Consider the following 11,899-nt stretch of genomic DNA (forward strand, 5'->3'; position numbering starts at 1 on the left):
TATACATTACTATAGCATCTAACTTATAATCTCCTGTAGGCTGAGATTTCTCAAAACGTACTTTAATAATGGCTTTAAAATACTTCGACCTCCCCACCCCCTTTAGGCAACTCTCTGAAGGCAGGGGAGAAATGATGGTAAATAGGACAAGGAGATATGGACCTGTTTAGAAGTAGTTCTTTGGGGGATGATTCCAATCTCCTTTGTCAGGATACCTGTAATCTAGTTCAGTAGGGTCAGGATACCAAAGTCCAGTTCAAAAGTGTCACCAAACAGGAATCAGCAGCAGCAGCACATCCAGCAGAAACAGCCAGGCCTCTGATGAATCAGCAGGAGTCAGCAGGAGTGACCAGAACTAGCTGGAATTTAAGGAGGTTTCCTGCAGTGCCTCTCTTAACTAAGTGAAGATCAGTGACCACTCAAGACCAAGGAAGTGTTGCACAGCTAGCCGTGCAAGCACTGTCGGCAGAGTCCTACTTACACTCTCCAAACATCACATGTCCTCTGATTCAGGAGAGCCTCACATGACACAACCAGAAATTTCCAGTTCAACCTCCATCAGCACCAGTTTCTTTCATGTTCTTTCCCATGTACACTGTATAGAACTAAACTTCCTGTTACCTTCCAAAAACTTAAAAAAAAAAAAAAAGCAAGATTTTTTTCATTGCTCGGACAATTTTCTCCCATAGGCAGCCTGCCCAGTGGCTGCCTCTCATTTGTTCTTCTCACTCTGAGGCCTCTCCAGGTTTTTTTTTTTTTTTTTTTTTTTGGTTTTTTGAGACAGGGTTTCTCTGTGTAGCCCTGGCTGTCCTGGAACTCACTCTGTAGACCAGGCTGGCCTCGAACTCAGAAATCCACCTGTCTCTGCCTCCCAAGTGCTGGGATTAAAGGTGTGCATCTCTCCAGGTTTTAAAGGCCTTTCCCTTTAGTCTGACTATGCTGTTCTGTTTTTGTTTTTAATAGCATTGCTCCTTTCAAATATTCTCTCACATCAAGGCTGGACCATGGTCTTGAGGCCCCCTTTCTTAAAGGGTGACCTGTCAGCTCCTTTCTCAGACCAACCACCTCATTCTCATATACACTTAACAGGAAAAACAGATGCCCTCCAAGACCTCGTGCCAACATAACAATATAAAACACATTAAAGACACTTTAAAAGCCCTACAGACTTTGAAAACTGTAAACATTTTGTAAAAAATTCAAAGTCTCTTTAAAATATACAAAGATTTAAAAACTGGGTTTTTGTACAATAAAAATTAAGTTATTATTATTATTTTATCACAAGATGGAAAAGGCAGGGTACAGTTACCATGAAACAAAAGCAAAACCAACAGCAGTGTAAATCAAATCCTATAGCTCTGTGTGTCTGGCATGTGGGACTCGCTTCAAATGGCTTGGGTAGCCCAGCTTCAGGCTGTGCCATCCTTAGTACACACAGCTTATCTTGTAGGCTCAGGCTGACTCCACCACACTTGTTGCTGTCCTGGAGAGTCACCCCACATTCCTGGCATCTCCTGTATGCTGGGGTCTCCACTGCAGTTGAGGCTGCACTGTCACCAGTGATGTCCTGACCAGTCTTCAGCATCTCTAACCCTGCCACGCGGTGCCAGACCTCACCTGTTCTCACTGACCCTTTTCAGTGTTGCAGCTGTTATGTTGACAAAGCCAGTCCCGAGAGGAAGACTCTTACACAAAACCACGTTTGGTTGACAGCTTGAGAAGCAGCCTGGCCTGCCCCTTCACACCCTAGACCACAGCTTCTGTGTGCTGACCTCAGGGAAACATTTTCCAGAAAGTTTCATTTCAATGATGCTGGCCCTGTTAATGACAGCACTCATTGTGCCAGAAAAGCAAAGCTTTCGTCTCCGCAGATTCTTGATTCACATACATCACTAACAGCCCCGATAGCACATCTGCTTCCCCCTGAAACTTACAAGCTAGGCCCCCTTCGCCTGCATTTTTTTCCAACATCATCTTCCAAGTTCCCACAGCAGCTCATTATGTTTCTAGCACTCAACAGTTTTTCCAGCTCAAAGCTCCCAAATCCTTCCATAATCCTCCCCCTGCCTCTCAAAGCCGAGTGGTCAGGTTCTCACAGCAAGACCCTCTCTCTGGTACCAGTTTCTGTCCTATCATGCTTCTGTTGTGGCTGTGATAGAACACTGGCTGACAGTGGTTTAGGGATGAAAGTGCTTGTTTCAACTCATGCTGAAACATATCAGCATTCATTATTGAGGGAAACTGAGTCAGGAACTCAGAGCAGGAGTCTGGAGGCTGGAACCAAGGCAGGGACCAAGGAGGAGTCTACTTCCTGGCTGGCTTCCTCTGGCTTGTCAGTTAGATTTCTCACACTGCCAGGCTCACCTGCCCAGAGATGGGCCTTCTCATTGTGCTTTAAACCTTCCCACGGATCAGTCATTAATCAAAAATACCCCTACAGACATGCCAACTGACCAGTTTCATCGAGGCAGTTCGTCAACTGAGGTTTCCTCTTCCCAGGTGACTAGTTTGTGTCAAGTTGACCCAAACTAAGTGGTATAATTCTGGAATGAACGAAATCATTAACTAGACTGGCATTGGACCTTTCCCTGGGGTGAAAAAAAAAGTTCTTTTCTTTCAAATGCCTATACTTTTATTGAAGCTTAACTCAATCAGAGAAACAAATGATAGAGATATGCTTATTACAGTCACACTTAGAATCAAGCAATAGTTAATTAGAAATGCACATATATTGAATGTACTAAAAGCACATATATATTCATGTATATATACTAGAAACATATATTCACATATATAGTATATGTACTAGAAGCACACACACTATATCTATATATCTATATCTATATCTATCTATCTCTCTCTCTATATATATATATACTAGAAACTTTTACATGGCACTGAGAAGAAAAGTGAAAGTTCAAGTCATTAGAAACTGGAGAGAGGCAATCAGGAAAGGCCTTTGAGAAGACACTATCTGAGGTGTGTTTAGAAAATAAATGCCCAGGTAGCCAGAGTAGAAGAGTTTCTCCACGGGTGCATCATGCTCAGAGAACCACTGGGCAGAGACATGACAGAATGATGACAAAGTCTCCCAAACACTACATTCTGTAAACTTTGATTGACATTCGCTCCAACCCATATGTTAATACATTCTTCTCATGGTGTTCTAGTGAGGCCTTAACGTGATCATATTTGTCAAAGCTGGAACATAGCATGTCTGTGGATATGAGTGGAAACCCAGTGTTTGACCCAATTCCCATGACAGCATCATAGGTAATCTGTTTTATTCATTTGCCTTTCCACAAACCTCCACGTCCCTGTAATGCATGTGTAATCTCAGTGAGAAGATTATGCTTCTGTCCTTGGTAAATACTGTTTTGGCCTGCTTTCTAGATGGTGTAGATATATGATGTGTACCAGCTTGCCTGGTCATTAGAGCACAGAACAGTGAATGTGCACAGATGCAGAGATAGGCCCACATGAACTGTGTGCCCCCTGAGGCTTGTGCTGTTGTATAATGATCCTCTTAAAATAAGGTATTGGCCAGCAGTCCCTTCATCTTAGAGTATACAGCAGCAATGAGCACCCTTACAAAGTACTGCAGCTTCCGTGTTTATGATCATGTGATCCTTGTGTTAACATGCAGCGGGTGTAGCTATGCTGCTTGAGAGACAGCATGGGAAGAATTAAGACACAGAGGGGCTGGGGGCACACATGCCTTGAAACTTCATGTCCTAAGACCGTCCTGGTCTCAGCCTGACTGTCTGGTCCCTCCAAGGCACTAGTGTTCCCAGTGACGCCACCTCGGACTTTCCTTCTACAGTTCCTGGTGACTGTAAGAAAACTCAAGTCAGACAGCTCCTGGTCAGGCAGACAAGTAGGGAGGAAGCCTAAATTACTAAGTGGGGTGGCTTGCCTCCAGCTTCTTAACTTCACCCAAGACAAAGACATGGTGGACTTCCCTGATCTCCAGGTGGGCCCCTTCCGGCTGGCCTGCCTAGACATGTCCTAGGCAGGTGCTGGAGAGGAGTCGTGCGTGAGTCAGTCAGCTCCCTTTTCTGTGTCTAAACTGAGCAATCCAAAAGGGAGAGGAGATCTTGTCCCAGGCCGCTCTAGAACACTGAAAAATCCTCCAGGGGGAAATGGACTTAGACTTTTAAGTCCCCTCCCCACTTGTGGGCAGCCTGCCTCCCTCTCCCTTTCCCTCCCCATCTCTAGGGGCTTGCATGTGTTCTTGTGCTTTTCAGAACCCTTGATTGTTGTTGTAACTGAAATCTCTCCCTTGCCCTTTCATTCCGATAAGCAGAGAAAACTAACCCATCCCTAGATAGTGATCATGGGTCATGATCCTCCAGGGTTTCATCTGAGAATCACTGGCTCTGTAAGGTCAGTATACACCAAACCAAACTGTGAAAATCACCACTGAAATGACCAGGCCTTCTCCCTTGATCCTAAAATAGGGGACCCTCCTCAAGAAAATTAGTATGGTGGAACTTAGCATCTGGCAATTTTTTTCTCCCTTTTCTCTGATAGAAAGAATAGCCCTGTGGAAGATTTTAGCTCTAAGGCTAATCAGAACCAAGACACACACACACACACACACACACCACTCCCCCCCCCCCATCCCATCCCCTTCCCCCCCCCCCCCCCCCCCCCCCCGTAGTTCTGGCCAAAACTCCTTGCTGGCAACTTCCCCTAGAAGTAAAGATGAAGGCTTGCTTGCTATCTGCCTCCAGGGAGACTTGGTGAACTTTACTCCAGAGGAGCTGTGAATCTTCACCTTTATCCTGTTAATTACAGTCTCTCTAACTAGCAGCTGGAGTCTGTTAGTATCTCCTCTTCCCTCCCAGTGTTTATCTTCCTTATCTAAATCAGAATGGGCCATTAGCAAAGCAGTTAAAAATATACAAGAGTTCTCTAAACCGATTAAGCTGTTTGATAATTTAAATGCTATGTGGGGGCCCGCCTACTTGAGGCTTGTCAATAAAGATTAACCATCGCCCCCTACTGGCCCGACTGGAAAAGAATGCTGGGGAACCGCCTAAGGGGCCGATCTGGAGACAAGTCCTCTCCCCAAGAAGGATCTCTGTGGTGCCTGCTACCGGTTTTCGTAACAGGAAGTGTCTTCTGGAAAAAAACAAAAACAAAAACCCGAGCACCTGCCTTTATTGCCCGTGGCAGAAGTAGACAGCTTTTTTTTTTTTTAAAGAGATATCTGGACAGACAGGATTAGCTTGTAAACAGAAGGGGATCTTTCGTTTCTCTTTGTGTGTCTATATTTTGTCTTTTCCCTGTAACCTTTTATGACCCCCCGCCCGTCCACACCCCCTCCCCCCCCCAGACCTGGACGGGCAAGCAGGGAGCGTCATGGCTAGAGGAGTTTCTTCCTGGTTTGTTTTCCTGCAGATCTTACACACCTTCCCTATTTCCCTGGGCTAGCCTTGAACTCTCAGACGTGGCGCATCACCTGATGTTTGGCTAATTGCTTGCTCAGGTTATTGTTTGAGATGCACTGGAGTTCCACTCCTCTCTGAATGCCACGGGAGATCACTTCAGCATATACTGCTGAAACAAGAGGTCCCTAAGCCATTAAACAACTTACTGGAAGAAAGAGGAAAATTCTCTCTCCAGACAACAGACTCTCTCAGTTCATGGTCTGTCTGTGAATAAAATCACGAGCGAACTAAGGTATTTTCAGCAATAGAGGCATCAGAAATCTTTAGCATACATGCAAACGTAACAGGGACCAGCAGCGCAGGTATGGGTGAGCTTGAATCGTTCCCACTGTGGGAACTGGTCCTACCGACATCCGAAAGGGTCATGACAACTGCCCCCATCAGAAGTCCGAGCTGCATCTGTAGTCTTAGGGCTGAGGGATATAGGAGGAGGGATAGCTGGTCCTCCATCCATCTCCACCTTTTGTTTTTTGCTGTTTTCATTTTATAGATGGTGATAGAGGCCTCCAAGATGACTCCAGGATCTCCACTGGCTTACCTCCTGGGCTGCTGGAGCAAGCTAAGCCCCCAAGTGTTTAGGAGGAAAGTCTTGATCTTTCTCCCTCTGCTAGTGCATGTCCTGACCACTCCCGAGAATGGTGAAACTCTGAATTATACTTCCATCTTTGAGTTAGACTCAGTTTGCCAATGAGAAGTCCTCTGAAGTCCCCTCTGTACAATTTCTCTTGTATCCATGAGGTCATCCAGAAGTTGCCCAGAACTGGGGCTGGATCCCCAGACATTAACTGCCATTCACTCCAGTGCAGGGAGGAATGGTTTGTAAAGGGGAAATGCTCACAGGAGAAACCCTGAGAGTAAAGAAAAGCCTCCCGAACCTGGCCTGGTCTCTGGGAGGTCCAAGGCCCCACACTCTGCCTAGACCTGTGCCCCTTTCCGAACAAGAAACAAAGGACCTATCCTTCTGCTCCCCAACCCTGGGAAGACGCCAGTTGGGGGAAAGTAGTCATAACTGTCCACATTTCCTTTTCCTGGTAGAAGTGAATGACATTAGAAGAGAAACTAGGAAGTTACACTGAAGGTCTGGAACAATGGGTTCAAAAGCCTTGCTAATGCCTCAAGCCTTGAATACAGCTCTTCATTTTTGGTGACCCCCCCCCCCAACCATAAGATTATTTTTGCTGTTACTCCATAACTGTAATTTTGCTATTATGTTATGTAAATATCTGTCCTTTCCATTGGTCTTAGGAGACACCCATAGAAGTGTCCTTCCATTCCCAGAGGGGTCTTAGCCCTCAGGTTGAGAACTGCTGATTAGACCACCATGTCCAATCATTTGAACCATCAGCTAAGCCAGAGACATCTATTAGCCTGGTGAGAAGTCAGAGCAATCCCTAGAAAGTATTGCATTAAGTTATCTGAGGGTTAACAATCATTTCCTTATCTTTCAGAGAACATCGACTTCCCCCATAAGGATAAGGTCCTTCTTTCCTAAAATTCTCACTAGGGCCCAATCAATGCAAATGATTCACAGAGTCATTAAGGTCTCAGAAAGGCTAAGGTAAAACGTCTTAGCTGCTCCTTGTTATCCCGTTATACTCCAGGAAGCGAAGGAGGCACTCATACAATTTGTCCAGGCTGAGTTGGAACTTTTATAACCAGGACTACGGAGAATTAATGGCTGCTAAGGGATAGCTTGATAAAGGTTTCCCCCAAAGAACAGAACCTAAGCCTGGGAGTTGATTGCTCTGTGGACGGGAGGATGATTGTTACTGAGATTACCCTCAGACACTGGGTCTCCTTTGGACCCTGCTGTGTTTTTAATGGAAATCACTAGAAGAATTGAGGAACCCAGAACCAGGTACCAGGTCATCATCTTCTCCACAAGGGTAGGTCCTGGGATTCCCTTTACTGACTCCCATTTTGCACATCAGCCTAGAGAAGCCCTGGGCAATTTTCACTGTAGAGGACTGTAATGTGAACTTTATCACTGACTTGGGGGCATGGTCCAGCCATTTTCTTAGATTCTAAAGAACCATAGCCATTTCAGGGCATATTGGGGCATCCCCCAAAGTGTTATAATACTCACTTTTAAATGTCACTTGCTCATTCCTGGAGGATTTCAACTGCTTTAAAAAAAAAAAAAAACTAGTGTCCAGACCCCTCCCCTCTCCTTTGGGGAAAATCCTCTTATTAAGCTCAAAATCAAAGCGATTCTTCCTCCAGAGCTGCACTATTGCCTACCTCTAATAAAAAGCGATGTCAAGGCCTCAGTATGGACACACAGCAACATGATAGAGACGCCTTACCAAGACAGTTCAGTGGTTACCAGCTTTGAAGATCCTATCCATCTCCCACAACAGAAACCATATGCCTTGAAACTCTGCTCAGACAGGGAATAATTCCCATAATTCAAGGACTAAAGAAACAAGAGCATTTGCCTGAGTGTTCTGGTCCATACAATAATCTCATGTGTGGTGTTAGCAAAGGCACCAACAAGTGAAGGTTAGTCTATGACCTCAGTCTGACCCCGCTCCATCCGGTAGTTCCTCGTCTTTATACTCTCCTCTCTCAGATTCCCCCAATGCAGTCTTCTTTTGTAATCTGCTCCATTCCAATACACAGCTTCTTTTACTATTAAGACCCTTCCTAGAGTCGACTAGGACATGTCACCTGGAGTGTCCTCCCACAAGGATTTAGAGATGTCCCCATGTATTTGCCTGAGTTCTTCCTCAAGATTTGAATGGCATGCCCTCATCAGGCAGTCACCTCTTTCCAATACGTAGATGATGTCCTCCTCTGTGGGCCAACAGAAGAAACTTTTTCCTGAGAAAGCCCAGACTCCCTACCTAACTTTCTGGCCGGCAAGGGCTGCAGGGTATCTTAGGAAAAAGCCCAGAAATGTAAAACAAGGGTGCCTACTTGCACTTTGTCTTACCAAGAGGGACCAGAACCTTAGGGCTGGAAGAGTCAGATCCATTTTTGCCTTGTGGCTCCCCCAAGGCAAAATCTCCTTTGACAGATGAGAACATTTCTGGGAGTTCCGTAGTGTTGTATCATTTGGATCTCTGCTTGTGCCGACTTTGGTACAGCTCTGTGTCACGTGAACATAAAAGTTCAGGGTCAGGGACTCAGTATGGTTAAAAGGACTCTGCAGTACAAATGAGATTTCCTAAGACTTAACAAGGTGCTAAGACCCCTGCCTTGAACCTGCTGAGCCAGTTTAAGATCCAGATGTGTGTATGTGACAAAAATATAGGGTACTGAGCAAGCACACAATTGATGGGTGTTTCTCTACAGCCTGTAGGCCACCCAAGGAAGGAATTCATTCAGCCAGGTAGCAATGAGAGGGCCTGGATGTTATTGCAGTTACACTCCCCGAGGTTCAAAAGTTTACGCTTGGAGTACTATTCAGCCATTAGAAACAACGAATTCATGAAATTCTTAGGCAAATGGATGGAGCTGGAGAACATCATACTAAATGAGGTAACCCAGCCTCAAAAGATCAATCATGGTATGCACTCACTAATAAGTGGATATTAGCCTGGAAAACTGGAATACCCAAAACATAATCCACACATCAAATGAGGTACAAGAAGAACGGAGGAGTGGCCCCTTGTTCTGGAGAGACTCAGTGAAGCAGTATAGGGCAAAACCAGAACAGGGAAGTGGAAAGGGGTGGGTGGGAGAACAGGAGGAGGGAAGGGGGCTGATGGGACTTTCGGGGAGTGGGGGGTTCTAGAAAAGGGGAAATCATTTGAAATGTAAATAAAAAATATATCGAATAAAAAAAGTTTACACTTGGGCGCCCTCTCATGGTCCACACACTCCATGACAAAGGGGACATTTTAATTTCAAAGAAAAATAAATCCATCCAGGGTTGACTGACAGCAGGCTACCTAAGCATCAGGGACTTCTTTCAAGACCTGAATCCAGCTACCTATCAGACAGAAAAGGAAGGGAAGGAAGCCTCTCCATTCTTCTGGAGATGTCATCATAGAAAGGTACATATCCCATCCTGATCTCTCGGATTAGTCCTCAGAAACTCCTGATCATGGTCCTTTATACAGATGGAGTTTCTTTATAAAACAAGGAATCCAGTATGCAGGATAGGCAGCAGTCACTAAGTTTTAAGTTCTCACATTAGGACCAGTTCCTGAAACCTCCAATGCCCACCTAGCAGAGCTGATGCCTCCCTTTCAAGGCCTGGAACTATCCCAAGAAACAAAAGAGTCAGCACTGACTTTGTACCCACTGTCCCCATCTTCCACATCCATGAGGCCATATGGAAAGAAGGAGACCTCCTCACTGCAGCTGGGACTCCCCAGAGCATCCTCAAAAATTTCTGAGGTTCCCAGATGTAGTCCTTTTGCTCACTCAAGTGGCTGCAATCTACTGTCCTGGACACCAGAGGAGGATGACCGGTGGCAAAGGGAAAAATGATCTCATATCAGATATCCTGTATATCAGATACTTACACTACAATTCATAACATAGCAAAAATAAGCAGCAATTAAAATAATTTTTATTGTTGAAAGTCACCACAGAATGAGAAACTGTATTATGGGGTCAAAGTTTTAGGAAGATGACCACTGCTTGAGAGGAAATGGTCTTTGTGTCAGCATAAACCAGTCCCCAAGGATGGTGGCTAACACCTAATGATGAACTATTGTAACCAAAGGCTTTGCAACGTGAAGTCTTAAACTTCATATGTCAGATGTATTGTTTGGATCAAAACACATATACCCTAGCAACAAGGATGTCCATAGCACAGAGCTTAGAAGAAACCATCCAAACAGTGTTACAGGGACATATTAGAAAACTAATCCATGGGCCTCTCTAATCTCCAGGGTGTCAGAGGCAGCAGATCACTTACCCTGGGCTAGCATCTGGTTTTCACTCACATGCCCAGTGGACCCAGTTTCAAATATTCCTAGTCTGGTATTTACTAGATGGATAGAGACTTTCCTTTGCAAAACAAACAAAGTCACAGAAGTGACTAGGATATTTCCATCTGAAATAATTTTTTTATTTGTGTTACCTAAAAGTGTCCATCACGACAACAGGGTTGGTTTGAAAGCAGAAATTACTGAGGATGTGACTAAAGCATTGAAATTCAATACCATGTACATTGTGCCCAGTGGCTTTAGTCCTCCAGGCAGACTGGAGAGGCCAATGATTTGTAAAGAAACACAGAATCTAAGTGAAGAAACCCAGCCTCTGTGGGTCCAGACAGGCCCCTGGCTCTGATCAGACTTAGAAATACACTTAATCCTGAAGATCTCATGATTAAAAAACCCCATATGGCTGGCCTTTCTATACACAACTTTGTGCTGGACCCCAAAAGAGTCAGATTTGTGACTCTCATCATCCAGTTGGCAAAAATTCAACAGATATCAGACCTTCAGGCAGGGCTGCCCAGAGAGAACAAAAGGGACTTCCTCCATTCTGTCCTGGGGACTTAATGTCAATCTCAGCACTAGATCCCAGTATTGGCCTTGCCTGTCTGCAGGATGAGACACATGGATTCACCACACCGTCTCAGCCTGTGCACTGCTACTGGTCTCTCCAGAAACTTCCGGCTCCAGTTGTACCTGTGAGGACTTCTGGTAGCTTTTCAAACACCAGCATTCTACAGACCTGGATCAGACCACTTGATCGGGCCATCCTGTTGAGGAATTGCAGTTTTCAGTCTCAGCCATAGCTATGGCCCTTTGGTTCCCAAGTGTGCAAAAGCAAACTCACTAGTGTAATCCTCTCAATAATTGTACTGGCTAGTTTTGTGTGTCAACTTGACACAGGCTGGAGTTATCACAGAGAAAGGAGCTTCAGTTGAGGAAAGGCCTCCATGAGATCCAGCTGTGAGGCATTTTCTCAATTAGTGATCAAGGGGTGGGGAGGGCTCACTCTGGGTGGTGCCATCCCTAGGCTGGTGCTCTTGGGTTCTATAAGAAAGCAGGCTGAGCAAGCCAGGGGAATCAAGCCAGTAAGAAACATCCCTCCATGGCCTCTGCATCGGCTCCTGCTTCCTGACCTGCTTGAGTTCCAGTCCTGACTTCCTTAGGTGATGAACAGCAATGTGGAAGTGTAAGCCGAATAAATCCTTTCCTCCCCAACTTGCTTCTTGGTCATGATGTTTTGTGCAGGAATACAAACCCTGAGTAAGGCAATAATAAAACTTCTCTTGTGGTTTTGAAAGAACCTTTCATAATCCAACTCCTCTCCCTAGTCCTCACCCCAGAATCCTGATTTCTTTGAGTGAAGATACAGAGATGAGCTGATGGAAGATGCTTGCAGCATCTCTGAGTCCAGTGCGCCCCAGGGGTGTATTCCAATATCAATCCCTAATGAGAGACACAGACAGGCTTTCAACTTCACTCCGTATTCTTTAGCATGATCCTCTCTCTCTCTCTCTCTCCATGACCACTCTAGCCTTTTACAAAGCA

This window comes from Apodemus sylvaticus, chromosome 13 (assembly GCF_947179515.1).
Source record: "Apodemus sylvaticus chromosome 13, mApoSyl1.1, whole genome shotgun sequence".
NCBI lineage: Eukaryota > Metazoa > Chordata > Mammalia > Rodentia > Muridae > Apodemus > Apodemus sylvaticus.